This window comes from Peromyscus leucopus, chromosome 19 (assembly GCF_004664715.2).
Source record: "Peromyscus leucopus breed LL Stock chromosome 19, UCI_PerLeu_2.1, whole genome shotgun sequence".
Classification (NCBI taxonomy): domain Eukaryota; kingdom Metazoa; phylum Chordata; class Mammalia; order Rodentia; family Cricetidae; genus Peromyscus; species Peromyscus leucopus.
Genome location: NC_051079.1, coordinates 57898983 through 57920015, shown reverse-complemented (window position 1 = coordinate 57920015; position 21033 = coordinate 57898983).

Below are 21033 nucleotides of genomic sequence, written 5' to 3'. Positions count from 1 at the left end.
GGTGTAAATTCAGGTGTCTTCCATCTGTTACACATCCTTGTGTTAGTACCATGGTGGTTTTGTTACTATGGTTCTGTGTTATAGTTTGAAGTTAGGTACTGATGATAGCGCTGACATTGCTGTTTAGGTTTATGTTTCTTTGAGGGCGGTTAATGGAATTTTAAATGGGGATTGTGTTGAATATGGAACTCTCTTCTAGAAACAAGGCCATCTCACTAATATTGATTCTGTTGCATTGTGACCATCAGGTGTCTTTCCATCTACCGCTGCTCTATAGTTTTTAATTATAGAAACCTTCAGCAGCTTTGGTTAAGTTTATGTCTAGTCATTTTATTTACTTACTTTTATGAGGTTGCTGCCAATGGAATGATTATCCTGACTTCCTTTTCAGTAAGCTTGTTATTGGTGTTTGTTAGAATTATTGGTTTTTATAGATTAGTTTTGTACTGTGCTACCATGATGAAAGTGTTGATTAGACCCAAGATTTTTCTACTGCACTGTCCTGGGTCTTTTAAGAATAGGATCATATCATCTTCAGAGATAATTTGAGCTATCTCTCTTCTTTCCTTTGCCTTATTGCTTTGGATAAGCTTTCAGGAACCATATTTATTGTGGAGTGAGTGAACATCCTTTTCTCAATCCTAAATTTTAGAGGAAATGTTTTGATTTTTCTCTTTCAGTGTGTCAGGGATGAGTGTGTATGATGTTTAGCTCTTTTCAAGAAACAAAACACTTTTGATTTAATTCAGTAAAATTTTGTGTGTGTGTGTGGTATATTTCTTCAGATAGATGTGTATGCATGTATGTATGTGTGTGTGTGTGTGTGTCTGTGTGTGTCTATGTGTGCAGGACACAAGCCAACTTCAGGTGTCTTCTTGCATTGCTCTCTTTTATTTTTTGAGACGGTGTTTCTCATTTTGCTTCAAGCTAATCAATTCAGCTAGACGGCTGGACATGAACTTCAGGGACCCATTTGTCTTTCTTTGTCCCTGTCTGCTATGGCTAAGATGCATGCTGTATCTCGGGTGTTTATGTGGGCTCCAGGGGTCCATGCCCTCATGTTTACTTTACTCACTGAGCCATCTAACTGCTCCTTGTCGCAGACTGCTTTTATTATGTCTAGGTATGATCCTCGTTTTCTTAGTTTTTTTTTTTCAAGGATTTTATCATGAAGGTAAGGTGAAACATTTCAAAGGCTTTTTCTTCCTCTATTGAAATTAATGGGTGATTATTGTCCTTATTTTATTTCTTCTCTGATTAACATTTGTTGACTTGCTTATGTTGAATTATCTTTGTATTCTTGGGTTAAAATCAAGCAAGTCATGATATATGATCAATTCAGTGAGAGATTATGAACTGTTGTGCCTGATTAAAATATGAGGCACTTCTGGATAGTGGATGAAATTGTAGAATAAAGCCCAAGCTCCTTGGGATTGTATCCTGGTTCCTCCATTTCCTTATTGTGTGGGCAGTTAAGTGTTTCATCTTTCTGTGTCTGTTTCCTTGTAAATGAGGAAAATACTTCCTAGGATTATTCTGAAGATTAAATAAGCTAATATTCATAAAGTACTTGGGACTTTTGACTGGTACTTAGTAATCACAATTTCAGTGACAATAAAGCATAAGTAAATGACTATTTTCCTAGGTTAGAGACAGATAGCAGTGTTTTTCCTTCCTGCCTAGTGGTTAGAGATGGTGAAGATATAATACAGAAGTAGCAGTTATTTTTGTAAATGTAATTACATACATTTATTTGTTTATAGTGTAAGAGTGCATGTTTGTGTCTGTTCCATGGCATACATGTGGAGGTCAGAGGACAGTTTCTGGAACTCAATTCTTTTCTTCCACCTTGCAGGTCCCAGATAGCAAGTCCTTGGGACCTTAGATTTGACCACAAATGCCCTTACCATTTTGCCATCTTGCCAGGCTCAGAGAGCAGTTTTAAGCATGGTGGGTTAGGGTTGTGTTTTGCAGCTTTCATATTGGATATAGCCCTCATGACTCAATGTAACAATTTTTTGTGCCATGGATCATCTGCCTTCGGTGTCTAGAGCGAGCTCTTTTTATAAGGCTGACCTGGATTTTATAGTAGGTGCAATTACCTAGGCAGACGTGCAGCTCCACTCTCTGAAGCCCAAGTCCTCTGTGGTCAACAGGACCTGGGAAGGAGGCTGGCTGCCTAGAAATTGCCCTGCAAGGTCTTTGCATAGGGGAGGGTAAGGTCTGTGAGGATACAGTACTTTCCTGGGGCCCTCTCCGTGGAGACAGCAAGGTGTGGACCCCGAGTTGCTTTAGCTATATGCCAGGTGAGGAAGATTTTTGTTACTCCTTAATTTTAATCTTCTAATTATGTAACTGTAGTAATACATGGACATTACTCAAGTCGGAAGGGCATCGCTTAAACTGGGAGAAGGAACAAAGCAGAAAGATGAAGGAGTAGAGGCAGCGGGGAGGAGGGAGCAATGGGGATAGGGAGGAAGGGAGGGAGGGAGGGAGCGATAAGAGGTAAAGAGAGGGGAGGGAGAGAATTACTACCTAGCCTTGCAAATGCTTGGCAATTGTACATAATCTGTTTTTATTTTCTCTCTTTTTTCCCCCACAGGAAAGGTTTTATCTCAAAGCTTTGTGGCATTGGTGATATTCCAGGAGCTATTGGCAAGGTTGCCTACTTATTTTCAAGTTTTCTTTGATTTATTTACTTATTTTGTTTGGATTTGACATTTTTCACATATATAAATAAAGCATTTAGTTGTTTTCACCTCCATATGACTCATCCCTCTCCTTTTCTGCCCAAACCCTTCATCTGCCTCCTTCTACTGTCACATCTTCTTGTGTGAATGACTTACCCCATGTGTATGACCTTCCTCCACAGTCTCATATCTTCCTGTGTGAATGACCTACCCCACACTCTCACATCTTCTTGTGTGAATGACCTACCCCACACTCTCACATCTTCTTGTGTGAATAATCTACCCCCACACTCTCACATCTTCTTGTGTGAATGATCTACCCCCACACTTCCACATCTTCTTGTGTGAATGATCTACCCTCACACTCTCACATCTTCTTGTGTTAATGACACACTGTTTTTGAATTAAGAGATGATGATAAAAAATGCAACAAAATCTTATATTACCATTCTTTCCCTCGAGGCACTTATTTTAAGTACAAATATGAGTGTTTATAAGTCATTGGTTGAGGAGTCATTTAGAAGCAAGACTGAAGCCATGCTCTCAGCAGAAGACAGAAGAAGGACTTTCTGAAGCTGCACAGAATGACTAGGCAGAGGGGTGACTTTCAGGCTGGGCTTTGATAATAAAGCCTGGAAGCCTAGTAGAAAGACATTTGGAATCCGAATTGCTCATTGACTATGTGACCTCTGGCAAGCTCTTACACGTTAGAAGCTCATTTGCCTCTGTGTTTCATGGGGATGCAGCATTATGTGCTCCTAAATGCCAGCTGTGAGGATGAAGTGAGAAAGTGATTATGGCATACTGAACCTGAACCCTGAGCCCAGGCCTGGTGCAGTAAGGTCAAAAAATACTCGTGAGATACAAGCATGCATGGATGTGAGTATGCACAGCTTTATAGTCAGGATATGTCATGTACAAGTAGTAACTTGGAGACACTGATTACCATTTGGCTGATCAACCCCCAACCAGTAAATTTAAATAATAATAAAAACTCCCAGTGTTTATCTTTTTTCTTTAAGGTCACACTTTTGAAATGCTAAGATTTTTGGTTGTCTTACATTCTATGACCCTTTTTTGTTTTGTGAATAAGCATTGGAATTTGCCTCACTGATTTTGGTACCAGCTTGGATGCTGTAGTCGATGGGGCTCAGTCAATTCTGGGTGATAATGAGTGACTGCAGAGCTTCTAGTTTCCTTTAAAAGCAAGTTATTGAGGACAACACTGTTCTCAAAGAGGGAGTGACTGACCTGGGAGTTATTCCCAGAAATGGAGGTATGCTAAGTATTGGATCCTGTCTGGTGCAATCACTGTCCCTGTTACTGGTCATGGTAAGACAAGACCAACTCAAGTGGCAATGACATTGCTGTGTGTCTTAAGTAGATTATTGAGCAGTTCTGAGTTTCAGTTTATTTTTTAATATAAAATATATTGAAGGCATGGAAAATTGTTTCACATGCTTATTCAATAGGTACTAAATGACAGTCTGCTTTGTCCCACGTCCTGGGGATATGATTAAAAACTACAAAATTGCAAACTTGGTGGATGTTTTTAGTGCCAAAAGAACGATAGATGGTATATAAATAATTATAAAATGAATATGTATTGATTAGCTGATAAGCCCCAATAAAGAACAAAGTACTAGGAGGTTATAAAAGTAAAGGTAATTGAACTGGAAAATGAGATTCAAAGTGAGATCAGAGGATGGTGTGTTAGTTTTCTGTGGCTATTCCTGCAAGACTCACTAACTTAGTGACTTAAAACCATACAAACCTCATTTTCTAAAGATAAGAAGCCCAAATGCACATCACCATCTCACCCAAATAAAAGCAAGATATCTGAAGGATATCTGGAGGCTCAAAATGTGAACCTGTCTTCTTGCTTTACCAACAATGAATCTACCCAGATTCCTTAGTTCACAGCCTCTTTCTTCTGTCTGCAAATCCAGGAACATTCCATGTCTTTGACCGTTTTCACTGCAACCCGTTTTGTGGGCCACTTGCCCTCCTTTTCTATTTTGAAGGTTTCCATGGTTACAGTTGCAGTCACTGAACCACATGGGATCATCTCCCTATTTAAAGATCCGCCAATCAAGCCCATCACTCTGTCAGCAATCATGACTCCCCTGTTGTGTAACTACCTGTGAAGTCTGGGAAATGGGCCTTTCTGAGAGGGCCATTACTTTACACAGTTGGGCAAGAATGAGCCTGCTTAAGGTGGTAGGAGTGTGTGTGTGTGTGTGTGTGTGTGTGTGTGTGTGTGTGTGTGTATGTGTGTGCTCATAGGCATTCTTAGCAGATGTCTGTTGATTTTGAGAAAATTTTAAGGACCTTTGGAACTTATTAAGTACTTTGTTTTTTTTTTTTTCCTTAAAGACTGAGAGAATTGGCACTGAGTTGGTGTGGTATCATATGATGGCATCTAAGGATCTTCCTGTTTCCCAAGAGGGTAACAGACTAGGGAGGCCATCAAGGAGGCAACTGCAGTTACCAAAGGAAGAACCACAGAAGACCCTAGCACAGTCAGGGAGGGAGTTGGCAGGAGTCTCATCCTGGTAATTCTCTGCAACCCAGGTATTCTCCAGCATCTTTATCTAAAGCATCCATACTTGCCTGTGCTCCTATCTCAAAGGCTCTTTGATGTTTCTTTTATGCGTTTTTAATGCCTGACTCAGGATTTACAACTTCAAAGCAGCTTCCAGTCACTGGCTTTGCTCTATGTAATATGTATTTGTGGCTGTAATGTATTTGTGGCTGGCTGGGTAGTGGTGGTGGTTATAGGAGCACCCTATTTGAGGATGATACTCATGTATTTGTATAAAACAGTATGATAACTACATAAAATTCATGCAGAATATCCCACTTAAATTAATCTAATCATCTTCAGTTATCTCCAGAAGCAATCATATCTAGATTATTTCTAATACCTAATTCATTATAAATGGTGTGTGAACAGTTGTTTTTGTGTGTGTATGTGTGTGTGCATGTGTGTGCATGTGCATGTGTTGTGTATGTGCATGGTATATATGTACACACATGCATATGTATATGTGTGTGCCTCTATGTGGAAGCCAGAAGTCAATGCCTGGCATTTTCCTCTGTCTCTTTACATTATATTTTTTGAAATAGTATCTCTTACTGAACCTGGTGTTAAATTAATTGCACTAGGCTGGATGGTCATTGAACTCCATGGGCTCCTCTGTCTCTGTCCCATCTAGCACTGCAGTTACACATGCATTCTGGAAGCCCAGATTTTACTTGAGTGATTCAAACCCAGATCCTCATACATGTACAGAAACAATCACTGAACTCATTGAATCATCTTCTTACCTCCATCCAAGTTATAATATATTTTAGTTTTTTATTTTTTTGGTTTTTTGAGACAGGGTTTCTCTGTGTAGTTTTGGTGCCTGTCCTGGATCTCGCTCTGTAGACCAGGCTGGCCTCAAACTCATAAAGATCCACCTGGCTCTGCCTCCTAAGTGCTGGGATTAAAGGCATGGGCCATCACCACCTGGCTATAATATATTTTAAAGGAAATAATGACAAGATTTTGTAAGTTATATATATTTAGTACAGATGTTAATTAATTGTTTTATGTAAACAGTTGTTTTAATCAGATGAAGTACAACCTATAGATACAGAGGACCAACTCTATGAACTGCTTCTCTCTTAGCATGTTTACTATGACTTTCATTCTATCCCCCCTACCAGAACATATTCTAGCCTCTTAGAGTGGCTTCTTCCCTCAAATTCCAAAGCCTCCATGACTGGGATTCTAAGTAGATGCTAGAGTTAAATCCTTGATTTTGAATATTGGGGTGCTAGAGTCTTACATTGTCCACTATGCCCTGGTAACATGTTCATGTCCTTGAGTTGACAAAGTCTGATCATCCAGGAAAGACCCTTTGGCCATGCTAGATGTTCCTGCTTTAATAAACATCATGAATATTGTAGTAATTGGTGACTATAATGCTTTGTGTGTTTTTTTATTCATGCATCTTTGATATATCTTGAAATAGGTAATCAGAATATAGAATTTCTTGATTTACATTTTATCTCTAAGTAATTAAGTTTCTATCTCTCTTTCTCATCTGTCTCTAAAGTTTCTAAGCATCTGATGTTACACAGTGACTAGAGTAGGACTTTTACAACCACTTCTTGGGAAAAAGGTGCAGGACCACCAACTTGGAAGTAATCAAACATTTTCTTCCTTCCTTCCTTCCTTCCTTCCTTCCTTCCTTCCTTCCTTCCTTCCTTCCTTCCTTCCTTCCTTCCCTTCCCTCCCCCTCCCTCCCTCCCTCTCTCCTTCCCTTCCTTCCTCCCTCCCTCTCTCCTTCCCTTCCTTCCTTCCTCCCTCTCTCCTTCCTCCCTTCCTTCCTTCCTTCCTTCCTTTTCTTAGTTTATTCGAGACAGGGTTTCTCCAAGTAGTTTTGGTGCCTGTCCTGGAACTCACTCTGTAGACCAGGCTGGCCTCTAACATTTTTAAGTGCTATGGTATTTTTTTTTTTTGAGGAAAATGGGGAAATGATAATTCAGGAAGGAATTAGGAGGATTAGATGTGATTGACGTGGTATGCACTGAAAAATCTCCCCACAAAAGTGCCAATAATAGAATGACAAGCCCTGGCTGAGTCAGAGGCTGTGGTGTGAAGTAGCACCTTTGTGTGACCCAGTGTGTTCCAGCAAGGGATGCAACTTCTGTTTCTCTGCATTTCACTTTTGTGTGAACAACTCTTAGGTATCTTTCTCCATATGCCAAGGAAAGTGTCTACAGCTTATTTAAGCCCTGTTTTTGTTGTTGTTGGGTTCCTTTAGGTTTTTTAGCCTTCTACCTTATCAACTTTTCACACAGAATGATGGATTATTTAGATTTTTAATGAGATAGTCACACATTACCACACATTTTGAGCCAATACCTTTTGTAGTTTGAATGAATGGAAACTACCGAATGTAACTACTGTACTGAAGCCTTTGATTTCTGATATCTATTTACTTGGTTATTAATTAATCTCTCAACATGACAGGATGAGCTGTAATAATTCAAGTCTAAAAAATAGTTAAAGATTAGAGAGAGTTGGAACTGTCATCCTGGCTTTCATCATTTGAGAAGACCAAAGGAGAGGTACAAAGATGTCTTAATTAGTATCAGAACATGGTGAAATTTCAACCATGGAATATGGGTAACATGACCTACAAATCAACTGTGTTATAATCTTTGAGAGTGCAGTATGTTCCTTTTAGAAAGACAGATGGCACGTACTGACAGATTATGCATTCTTTTGTCTCAAAAAATTATTAGTTGTTAAAAGAGTGCCAACCATTCTCAATTAATACAGACTTTCAAAGTTTTCAGCTTGAAATTCTGCAGATATAAAGAGCTTCCTTGGGTATATTCAGCATAATAATGAGAGATGTCTGCAATTTCTTTCCACATTGTAATAATCAAGGTGAATTGCATACTAGTTGTTGCTCTGTAAGGTAACAAGTGCAAATATTTTGAAAATAAATATTTAATTCTATACCAAACAGTTATGTACATGGTAATTACTTTTCCTTTTTCCATTGGCTCTTGTAAAGGTTAATTGATTAAAGGCAGTGAGTTTGGCACCTCGACAATATTTTGCTAGTCAGAGAATCATAAACATGCCATAGTGACCTGGATCAGCAAACTGTTCTTCAGTGACAGGGTCCTGAGAGAGAGGACTAGGAGGTCAGGAGATGAGGAGATAGATCGGTTTGGAATTGAGAAGCACAATAAGACATAGCACAAGCTATGTCTTAGGTCAAGCAAACTTATTAAGAAGCACAGCATCTTATCTACTATTTCTGGGGAGAAAAGGAACCGTCAGTAGAAGCTATCATACAATAGGATGAAGTTGGCAGGATGACAGTGAAGTAATTTTCAGTGGGAACACAGAGTCTCTCAAGGGCATCATAGACTGAGTACACAGTGGCCTTGGGGCTAATAGCTCCAGTCTCTTTAGAGGAAAGGCAAGTTCCCAGGAATCAAAACCTTAAGTCCTTTGATGCTCTGGCCAGATTAGCCTTGCCAAGTTCCTTTTGTCTTTTCATCAGGGTCACCGAGAAAGCCTTGGGAAGGTTTGACTCTCAACACCATATGTTGCAGAAATAAAGCAGACATTGTTTAAGCTTAATTGACTAAATGGCTACCTAACAGTCACTGAAATATTTAAAAGTGTTTGTCTCATCCTTATAAGGATATACTGGGTTTAAGAAAAATGCAAACCCTCGATATTCAGAATTGTGGAAGCCAGTCCCAGTGGATAACTTTACAAATCTACAAAACATTTTCACTCTTATGGCTCAGGGAATGTTGCAGAAGAGGGACCAGAAAGATTGCAAGGACCAGATAATCAGAGTCTTTGCTGTGAGATTATGTCTTCTAGTAACATTATAAGCTACACCCATAATGTCTCACTAATACGACTGCCCAAATGTGACCTGAATAAGGATGACACCAAGGGACATTATAAAAAGGATGGGAAAAAGCCCAAGAAGCCTCAACCTACACAAAGAACTATAGGTAACTAAGTAAAGTTACTAGGACCCAGGGAGGAGCACACAAATTGGCTGTCCAGAGCAAAATGATCAGCTCTGGAAACATACATACAAATGACATTATATAGACTCAATGGATTATATTTAGGAACATATACATATACATACAATAATAACTGATGAAAAGTGAGGTCAGGAATTCAAAGGAGAGTGGATAGAGGTACATGGGAAGGTTTAGATGGAGGAAAGGGAAGGGAGAAGCATTGTAATTAAAATACAAATTCAAAAATTAAAGAGAAAGAAAAACTCAACAAATCCCATAATCTTGTCCAACTGAAATGTTAGTTTCTAGAATTACTAATTAAGTTGTAAATCCATTGTCTTATCTAGTGGTCATGTTTACTAACAGCAAAACCTTGCAGTCTGAAGAGTGTATTGTATTGTTCATTGCCTTTATGAAATCACTTATTGAATTACTATTTCATGGGAACAAAAGTCTCTTCTCTGGCTTTTTAATATTCCTTCTATGTGCTGCAGATTCAAGGCTATTTTATTTTGCTGCATTGGATTTCAATGAAAACTTTAATCTAAAATGTTTACTGAGAAGAACACAAAAGAGTAAAAAAATTAAGTCATAATCTACGGGAGAGCAAGGATCTTGACTCTTCTGCTCCACTGAACAATGTAGCTGCTCACATACTTCCCAGCTCTTTGTATCTCTACTGAATATAGTAGAGAATCAGTGCTTATTGAGTGAATAAGCAACTTCATCACTTTAAAATTTAGAACAAATTAGAGTTTTTTTCCACAAATACATTTCCCCCCAAAGACATTAAAACACCCCACAATCACTCTCATAATGATTGTTTAGTAAAATATTTTTCACATGTTATTAGGCATTTGGCCTTAGAGTCAGACTTCCTTATTGCCAGAGTCTGACTCAGTCTCAGCTGGCAACAGGTACATTATAGGCTCCAAAAGGATCATTTCTAATGCCATATATTTGAAATCCATCACTCAGTTTGTTTCCTTGGTTTCCTAGTAGGCTATCCATCTTGGTAAAATGCCACTATGAGTCAACATTTTTGCAGTGGGACACTAGGCTGGTTCTGCCCCACAACTGATTTTTATCTCTTCATCTCTTTGGTTATACATTTTCTCAACTATAAAATGGTCTAGCTGGGATAAGATCACTCAGACATCATGAAATTCTACTATTGGGTGATTCTGATCTGTGAAATCTGATCAATATCTGGTTAAGAAAATAGTGCTTAATAAGACAAATTACTTTTTAACCAAGAAACAGAGTACTTTTACTTTGTTGTTTTGCTCTGAAGTATCTGTATATTAATTACCAAGGAGATAGTTTTAGACAAACTCAAATTATTTAAGCACTATTCATCATAAAAATTGTGTGCATCAGTTTTATTTGGAATTCCCTACATTCATGTTTGGAAACTAATTGAAGAACTATTCTTTTATTTTAGAGATTAAAAATTATTTCTTAACTCTTTCCATTTAAAATCTAGCCAAAGACATTTCTACAACAAGAAGAAACAAAACTCTTTACTTTAGACCATAGCTTGGAAAAGGTGAAAGATCCACGTAGCTAATAAAACAACGTGAGTTCACAAGAAGGGTAGGAAAGTGATTCATTATGAATGATATATATATATTCACTAAATGTGAATATATTCACAGAGATTTCTTCACTACATCAACTGTCTAAGTTAGCTTGGTGTCTGTGGAATTACAAACCAAGTTAGCCTAATTTTTTTCCCAAATGGAGATGGAGTGTAGGAGAGGAAAAATGAGGGGGAGAGGGAGGAAGGGCAGAGCATAGCTTCGAGAGGCTTTAGAGTGCAAGACGAAACCCTAATGGAGCACGACTTGGTAAGCTGTGAGTAGGCCATCTGTGTCTAAAAGCTGCTTTCTGCAAGCACACGAAAAGTCAGCCACATCTGTCCAGCAAAAAGAAATCTCCACTTACGTCAGAATTCTGCCGTGGGCTATTGAAGTGGAAACCTGTACCAATGTTAGGGACAGAAGAGGGAGCCCCACCCGATGCAAGTTAGTGGACAGGCTGCTTAGTGGAGCATGGGGAGTCTAGTCACTGTGGTGAGATTTACCATCTTGTGCTTTAAATGATTGTTAACACCTCACTCACTTCTCCCTTGAAGATAGAAATCATATAAGCAATAATTATTTCATGGTTAGTCTAATCCACACTGACACCTATGTCTCACACTGTGATATCAATCAATTTAATTATTTCTCAAGGTTGCAGGTATAAATGTGATGAACAATCAGGAAAAATGCGTCTGGAATTAAGGGTGTGATACTGGCAGCTTGAGAAAGGACAGAAAATACATAGCAAATATTGAGCCTTCTGTAAATCAGCCAGTGAGTATGTGCTGCGTCACTGGGGCACTGGGGCATTGGGGCATGTTCTGATAGCACAAAGTCTTGATTTATATTATATATATGTATGTATGTAGATATATAATATACATATTACATATATAAATATTTTTTTAATTACAGATTAGTTCTCCAAAGGAAACATTAAGTCAAATTGTTACATTAAGGACAGTTTTATATATTTTATCAATACTTTAGATTAGTTGTAGAATTTTTTCTACATATGGATATATGCATGGAAACATTTAAATATTAAATAGAAAGTAATATAAGATATTGGCAATTGTGTGATGATAGTTTAGCAACAATTTTAAATAATTATGCAGTCATAATTTGAGCAGCAGCCAACAAATCTGGCTTTGGTTGCATTAAAATTGCTTGGAAAGTGTGTTATGTTGGTTACATTTGTAGAGTAACACACAGACTTCTTAGAATTCAATAATTCCTATGTATATGAAGGCCAGAAGTCAGTGTTGTCAATAAAGTTAGACCTAAGAAGCAAATGTTGTAATAAATTCTTAGGTTGGTTTTAGACTAACTACTTAAGAATTTGCTTTTTAAATATATAAGTAGAGAATTGATTTGAGAGTGTATAGCTTATTTGAACTGTGAATATTAATGGCCTTTTGATATCAATTTAAGAGGGGGAGGAGAACCATAATCAGAATATATTAAAAATCTATTTTCAATAATAGTTTTTCTTAATCAAAATAGCTGGTTGTGGCAGAAACTAGATTTCAACATATATTTTCAAACTCTATATTTCATGCTGTCAAATGCAGAGCTGGAATGAAGGTTCATTAGAAAGTTTGATAAGTCATTAACTAGTATAGTAAAAATGAAGGGCACCAAAGCAGCGAATTGAGGAGTAGAATTTCTGGCAGTTGACCAGCCTACAGGAAGAAACTTGTAGTCCTTTGATATTTGAGTCTCTTAAATAGCTGTATACAACAGTCATTCCCTGCATATAGAGATGTTTCTTTTGATAGTAGGAGGTACAAGAGGTAAAGAGTTTTTATGTCCAAAGAAATTTATTATATTTAAGATTTGGAATATAGGCATAAGTTAAGAAACCATGAGACATTCCTGAAAAGTTCTTTATTCTAATATTAAGAAAAATATAAAGAAAAGTCTTTCCTAGTTAAAACTGAAGTTTGAACCCAATATTTGTTATGTGAGACTCTTAAGATAGTTTTTGTTTCTATAAATTATTTTATAAAATAATCTATTCCAATAGTCTACCAGAAAGCTTTAGTAAACAAAACAAGGTGATCATGGGATTTCCAAAGACAAGTAAAGGGCTGTGGGTATGGCTCAGTGTTATAGTGTCTGCCTAGCATACACAGCACCCTCCCCTACCCCCACATCCACAGACACACATCCACACACATATAAACACACTGGCTGAAAAGGGCCCTAATCAAATCCACCTATTATGGTCAATATTCACAAAATGTCAAATATTCACAGCTGGAAAAAATAGTATGTTCGATAAATATTGCTAAGAAATCTAGTTATCCTATGTATGAAAGAATAAAATTAAACTTCAATCTCAGGGCATTTACAAAACCACCAGAGAATGGATAAAAGACTTTAAAGTAATATCTAGAACTATACAATAACTAGAGGAAATCTAATCTACAAAGGATGATCAATGGCATTGGCTTTTCTTAGATATTGCCTTTATCTTTAGTAATAATATAATCTTTTCCAGGTGGCACAGAACCTCTTCAGTGACTGGTCTCTGTGGAAATTCTTCCTGCTTTGTCTCTTAGTCATTTAGTAATTGGAGCAACTGTAATAACAACAGCAATATAGTGTCCTTAGTATATAACTGAAAAAAAAAAAAAAAACCAGTAACATTCCTATTATTGTCCAAACTTCCCCCAAACCATGGGACACCTTCATCTACTACTGCAACAATTTCCTATGAGTTCTAAACCTACAGTTACCCTGCTTACAACATCAGCTTCAACTCAATTATCACAACAGCTATTGATAGTATTCCCACGAGAGCAATGACCATCACTAATGCTTCAGAAAATTATTCAGAATATCCAAGCCATGTCTTTGACAGTTGGTTTTGTATTTGTAAAGTCTACAAATAATTCTATTTTTATTTATAGTTTATGTATGAGTGCTTTGTCTGCATGTATACCTGTATGCCAGAAGAAGGCATCAGATCCTATTACAGATGGGTGTGAGCCACCAAGTGGTTGTTGGGAATTGAACTCAGGATCTCTGGAAAAGCAGTTAGTGCTCTTAACCACTGACCCATCTCTCCAGTCCACAAATGATTCTATTAAGTGATATAGAAAGCCTTCAAATTCTCCAAGAGGAGATGACTTAGATGAAGGAGATTCTCTCTAAGCGGGGCTCACCTGTGATGATTTGAGAATATAATCTCATATCTACCCAGACAGAGAGCTCCAGTGTCTGCACTCTTATTGGGAAGCTGACAAAGAAAATAAGGGCTTTGGCAGTGAAGTAATGTGCCTGAGTAAAAAAGATATTGATATTCTCCAGGAGCTGAGAGATGATTGTGAATGTTCTAAGAAACACCCAAAGCCAGTATTTGGGAAGGCTCATTTAACTTGGCTATCTTGCTTTCCAATTTCTACCTCTAAACAACGTCTTTCTTTCTTTCTTTCTTTCTTTCTTTCTTTCTTTCTTTCTTTCTTTCTTTCTTTCTTTCTTTCTTTCTTTTTTAAATACAATGATGTTAACAAACATGCTTACTGCTGTCAGTTTGTGGTGACCTAGAGATCTGTCCATCTACAGAAGGAGTGAAAAGTTGGCCTTACTTTTCTTTGTTAATTCCGTTCATGTTCATGAAAGTTATTTATTTTAGATGCGACATAACTGACTGCTTTCCCTTTTCATATGTCGGCTGAGTGTATGGAATAAAAATGTTTGAGAGTTTTTAAAAGGTTCTGCTAATATGGTTAATTTTAGAAAACCTTGTAAAATGAATCATTTACTATTAATAAAGCAGATACTGTCTCTGAGAGTATATCTTTTGAATTGGAAATTAAAAATCATTTCTTTTGGGGGAATGCAACTTAGAATTAAATTGTCTTTTCATGTAGCCTGACAATATAAAATGTATTTACTGTATAATCTTGGAGTACAGGTGTGACAATTTGAGGCTAACGAGAATATGTTTTCAAACAGTAGATGTGGTAATTTAAGGTGACAGTCCCAAGTTTTAAAATTTTACCTTACCCAACTGTTTCTAACCAAAAATTGTGTTTTACTTCAGATAATGTTTTTGCTAATTGTTAATATTTGAAACAAATATGAAAGTTCATCATCCTTGGAAGCAGTGACTCTCACGTAGACTTGTTTTCTTCAGATTCATTCCTTGAATACTGACTGTAACTGACTTCATTTACAAACTTTCCTAGTACTTGTTCCTTAGGCATGAGTCAGATGTAAACAAAGAGCTAATTATAGTCACCTTATTCTTCCATAGAACCCTTGTCCATGGTCCAGCCAATTGTACAATTTCATTTAATTTTATGCTAGTTTTATATTTAACCTTATGTTATATTCACTCATGTTAATCTTGATGTAAGATTTCTTTCATTAACTGTCTTTTAACACTCTCCACAAAATTGTGCAGTTATTACCTCCTTATGTTCTTATGTCTTATGCTCTAGATCTTTGACAATTGTTACGTTTTTTTCATGGCTCCTCAAATGGACCCTCTTCTGAGGACTCTAACTGCAGGTCCCTTCTCATCAACCACCTGCTGACTATGAAGCAGTCACTGAAAGACTGACACCCCTCAACCACTAAAAGCAGTTTGGGTGACGTCTGAAAATGGGATTAATGGGTCATGGGCCATCCAACTCATCTCTTGTCACTATGGATATTGTTTTGGGGACTCAGAACTGAAACAGCTGGACAGAAGCCTTCTTTGCATCAATTATCATCTCTGTCTCACCAGCTCAGATGACTTTTACACCCCACAGGATCAACTAAACTCCTTGATGGCTGCAGTACCACACAACTAAAAAGGACTAGACATGCCTACTGCTAAGGATGGGATTAGTGTTATCCTCCATGAATGATGCTGCTTCTAGGCCAACAAACCCTAGCTGGTTTTAAATGGGTCCTAGAGACTGGAGCTGGACAAAAATTTCTTCTAGTTACCTCCTACCCTGTCCCCTTTCCTGGATCATTCCTTTTCTCCTTATTATCCACATACTTACGTTTTCACCCTGTATTTTAAATGTTTTACTTATGGAACCCCATCCTACACCAAAACGAAATGTTCCACTTAAGGTCTCCCAATGGCTGACACCCTACAACAGCTCTATTTGTTCTTGATACATTTGCAAAAGGATCTTTTAGATGCTGTGAAGAAACTGGCTGAAAGGGACCATCACCCTTTTCACCTTGGGCCAGATACAGTTCTTCACATTCATCCTCTATTTTCTCCTGTTCCATTCCTTTGATACTCTATATATGCCTTTGCTAACTTATTTTGGTGCACCAGTTCTGGCAATGGGACTAGTTACTGTCACCATGAACGAACACTATGCCTACTTCCTCTACCTGATCCACTCCAGCTCTCATGTTTCCATTCCTCCTTATTCCTCAACCTTTCCTCCAAATCCCCCCAGGTTTACTCTGTAACCAAGTCATCTGCTCACAGCCCTCTAACCTCTAGTAATTATTTCTCAAGTCTCTTCAGGAATTCAGGATGGCAATTGTGTAATTCATTGTAGCTGATCAAGTTAAGACTCTCTCTCTACTATATGACCAGAGGATTCCCTCTTCAACAGACTCAGAACTACTGGCTCCGACAAAGATCCCCGTCAACAGAAAACAGCTCTAACACTCCTACGCTGCATTTTTATATATGCTTAGAGTAAGGGAAGACAGTTCTCTGCTAAAAGACTATACTCCCAGTTTCTCTCATGGCCAGGCCAAGCAGTTCCAGAAGGGAGGTACTATGGCATTTCAGTTTTTTACACTCCATAAGGGGACACATCACAACATCGCATCTTCTTCTATAGGTGTTTTGGCCATCTGCACACACAGATGATCAAAGTGCCCCTCACTATGAATAAACATGGTCTTGTCTAAGGTCAGATCAAGCCTCTCATTCTTTTTGCTTTTAGTTTCTTTACAGATGCTTTCTATAATCTAACAGTAATAACCAAGATAACTGCTGCCAGCATTTCTGAACATACAATAATGATGGCGACTACTCCCACTTCTACAGACTCTTCAACTACCACCACCTCTTTTGAGGAATCTACAACCTCAATTGGAGTCACTTCTCCAAAACTTACTGTGAAAATAACTGCAAACACTTCTACTAACTCTACAACTATGATGACTACCATAACTGTTATTTCCAAACCCTCCATACAAAATCAGCTATCACTTCAACAGAAATGACAACTGTGGGCATGTCTAGTGAATCCACAAACATACTGCCTGTGTTTGTTTTCAATGCTCTTCTCTAATGGCAGCTGTTCTTTCAACTGAGCCAAGCATTACTATGGCAAGTACCTCCTTGAAACCCACACCGCTACTGTTTTCTCTCAACACTCTTCATCAGCAGCAACCACCTAAAATAAACAGAGCACTAAAGTAGCAGGCACTTCTACTGAACCCATAACCACACTGGCCACTTCTACTGACTCCTCTAACCACCTTCCCACTACACCAACAGCCATTATTCCAACAGAACCAAGTTACATTACAGAAGGAACTTTTTTTGAACCCACAGCAACATCTGGTACAACTACTGCCTCCCTGGAACACTCCACTACATTAGCAGCCACCACTGCTATGGTCGGCACTTAGATTGACCATGAAGCAATATCCTCGAAGACTTCCACTACAACAGGTACTACCAAACTGTACCAAGCTCTGCTATAGTTGGCACTTATAACAAACCCATGACAGCCTCTGGTATCACTACAACCTCCCCTCAAACCTTTATTACAATAACAGAGCCAAGCTCTACTACAATGGGCACTTCTACTAAATCAACATTGGGCTTTATTGCTGCACCCTTCCAAGTCTCAACTACAACAGCTGTTATTACTTCAACTGAACCAGGCACTATAAATGTAGGCAGGTCAGTGGAACTCAACCTCATTGGCTAGTTCTACTTACTCCTCTCAACCCTCCATGACAACAGCAGTTATGACTGTAAAAATATTGAGCACCTCTACCAAACTCACAATCACATTGGTCAGCACTGGTGCCTCCCCCGACCCTCCTCTACAACAGCTGGGAATACCCCCTCATGAACCAAGCACAAAAGTGCAAGAACGTCCACTGAACACACAACCATCTTGGCTATGCCTTATCCCTCCTTCCAACAATCCATGGAAACAGCAAGCATCATTACAACAGCAGTCATCACTTCAACAGAACCAACCACCACAACTGTGGAAACATCTACTGAACACACAACTGCACGGACTACCACTACTGCTTCCTCCCAACCACCTTCTCCAACCAAAGTCAACACTTTAACTTAACCAAGAACTATGACTAAGCATTCCACAAAATCTCCAACCACACTGGCCACTTCTATACTCCGACCACACTGCCACTTCTATACTCCGACCACACTGGCCACTACTATATTCCGACCACACTGGCCACTTCTATACTCCGACCACACTGGCCACTACTGTACTCTGACCACACTGGCCACTTCTATACTCTGACCACACTGGCCACTACTATACTCTGACCACACTGGCCACTTCTATACTCCGACCACACTGGCCACTACTATACTCCAACCACACTGGCCACTACTATACTCCAACCATACTGGCTACCACTATAACCTCCTCTCAAACATCCCCTACAACTGAACCCACTACTACAAGTGAACCAAGAACTACAAATGTAGATGCTTCTATTGAACCAACAACCACATGGGCCATGTCTATTGCCTTTTCTTCTCCCTCTATTGTAATAGCAGCCATCAGTTCAACTTGTGGGTCCTTGAAAGCTCTACTGTCAGCAAAGAAATGAACCATGAGAGACGAGAAGGAGACTCCTGGTTCAGCAAGCTGGTTCAAACTTCTAGAGCCTGACTCTGAGTGGTTTATCTTTAACATATTTAAGCACAGTACAATCTTGGAGAAATGTTTCCTCCTGCAATTATCACAATAAATCTGAAGGCATGACTGTATAAACTCTTTTACCAAGTACCTAGGACCTCTTCCACAAGAATGTGTTCTATTGACTGAGAAACAGTGCTCAGAAGTCTGGGGGATTCAGGTGAAACCTAGGTCTACAGAATAGCAAAGGTTACTAGGCTGTAAAAGAACATCCACTCTCAACCTTTTGGGCAGAGCAGGTCTAAATCTCTTCCATTGAAGAGAAAAGACTTTGCATCTAGCAGCTCTGGTTTTCCCATTGCTATCTGTGAGCTTGGAGAACCTCATTTCCCTTTACAACTGAACCAAGCACTACAAATTGAGCCCATGACCCCATTAGCAATCTCTGCTTATTACTCTGAACCCTGAAACACTATAACTGTAGCCACTTCAACTGAACTGACTATAACTTCAGATGCTTCCACGGAACCCACAGACACTATTGTCTCTCCTTAGCCCTCCAGTAAATAGCACTCATCTTCTTAACAATACTGACTCCAACTTTAGGTACCTCTACTGAACACACAACCATATTGGCCAACACCACAACCTCCCCTCAGACCTCTACTATAGCAGCAACAGCCCCTTCACCAGAAACAAGCACAGCAAGTGTAGTGACTTCCACTGAACCATCAGCCACACTGGCTGCCAATACTGAATACTCTCCACCTTCTACTATGACAGTTACCACTTTGAGTCACTGAATGCTACTAACTAAAGCAGGTACTTTCAGGGAAACCACAGCTATATCAACCATCACCAGTACCTACATGGAATCTACTATTACTCTGGAAGTCATGTCTGTAATGAGTGCCAACCCATCCACTGAGGCTCCAATGTCATTAGCCATCACCAATGCTTCAACTGTACCCAGCACTTCAGTGGAATTATAGCTATGAGAGTCACTTCTACCACTTCTATTGAGCCTGTCAAGACAGCAGCAGTCATTACTTCATCATAAATGGCCATTGCTGCAGCTGTTTGAACTCCTGAGGCTATAACACAATGCTTCCTACTATGGATTCTATTGAACCCACAACTGCAACACTTTCCCCACTTAACTCAGCTGAACAACACACTTACATGCAATCGTTCTGTTGAGGCAGCAATGACAACAGTTACCACTCCCTACTTTTCCTGCATTCACTACCATCTTTTTAACCAAACTGTTGAACAATCACTGCCAGTGTCTCCACTTAGTTTACACGCACAACGGACACTACTAGTGCTTAAACTTGTCAAAGCAAGAGCAGACACCATCATAACAATACAAATTCTAAAAGTTTCAACAAGCATTCACCTTGCCTTTGACTACAACCATTTGGATTATTGATTCAAGAGGCAGTTGTGCTCTTCCTTGAATTGAACCACAAACTACTTGCAGCAGTTCAAGTATATGCAAATAGCAGATACACAATTGAAAGCATTTTCTAAATAAAATATAGAAGGTGTTCATGCTGTTCTTGCCTACGTTCTTTGACAATCCAGCTAATCTTGGTGTGTTCTGTTTATTGTTGGGTAGTATAATAATACCTGAATAAGAAATGTTCTTAGATAAAGTGGAGATTATATGGATCTTAGGAGAACATATATATCCTAATATATATGTTGTTTATGTAATTGAATCTGGCACTCATTCCATCAGTTAGGCATTTTGAAAGTGGAACATTCTAATTATAGCACAACTATCAGAACACTGTTGTTCATCTGTAGTCTATTGAAACAAGGGATAATGCACATGAATGCTTGTGAAATTTTATCTACATTGTGCTATGGTGCTCCAGGGCCAAATTAAGCTAATATCTCTGTGGCATAATAAGGCAGTGTTTGTAAGGACATGATTCAGCTATTGTAGAAATCTATGGCACTGCACTTCTCTATTTTTTGAAGTCCATGTTTCGCCAGCTGGATGCCCTGATATCTTAGGACATGCTCATTTCTTTATCACAAAATGGCTCAGCCACTCATCTATATTCAAACAGAAGAGAAAGACAAAGGAAAGGAAGGGTCAACTTCTTTGTTCTCAAGAGTATATTCTCTAAGTTATATGGCACCTTCTTTCCTGGTACAGGGTAGCATTTAAGTTCATGGCCACAGCTTGCTGCAATGAGGACTTTATCCTTGGTGGACAATGTGTCCACCTAAAAACATCTCAGAATGCTCTCTAAGACTGAAGAGAATGCTTAGGGATCACTAGCAATGTGTCATGTATATAGCCAGCCTGAAGGGAAAGCCTGCTAAGATGTCATTTCT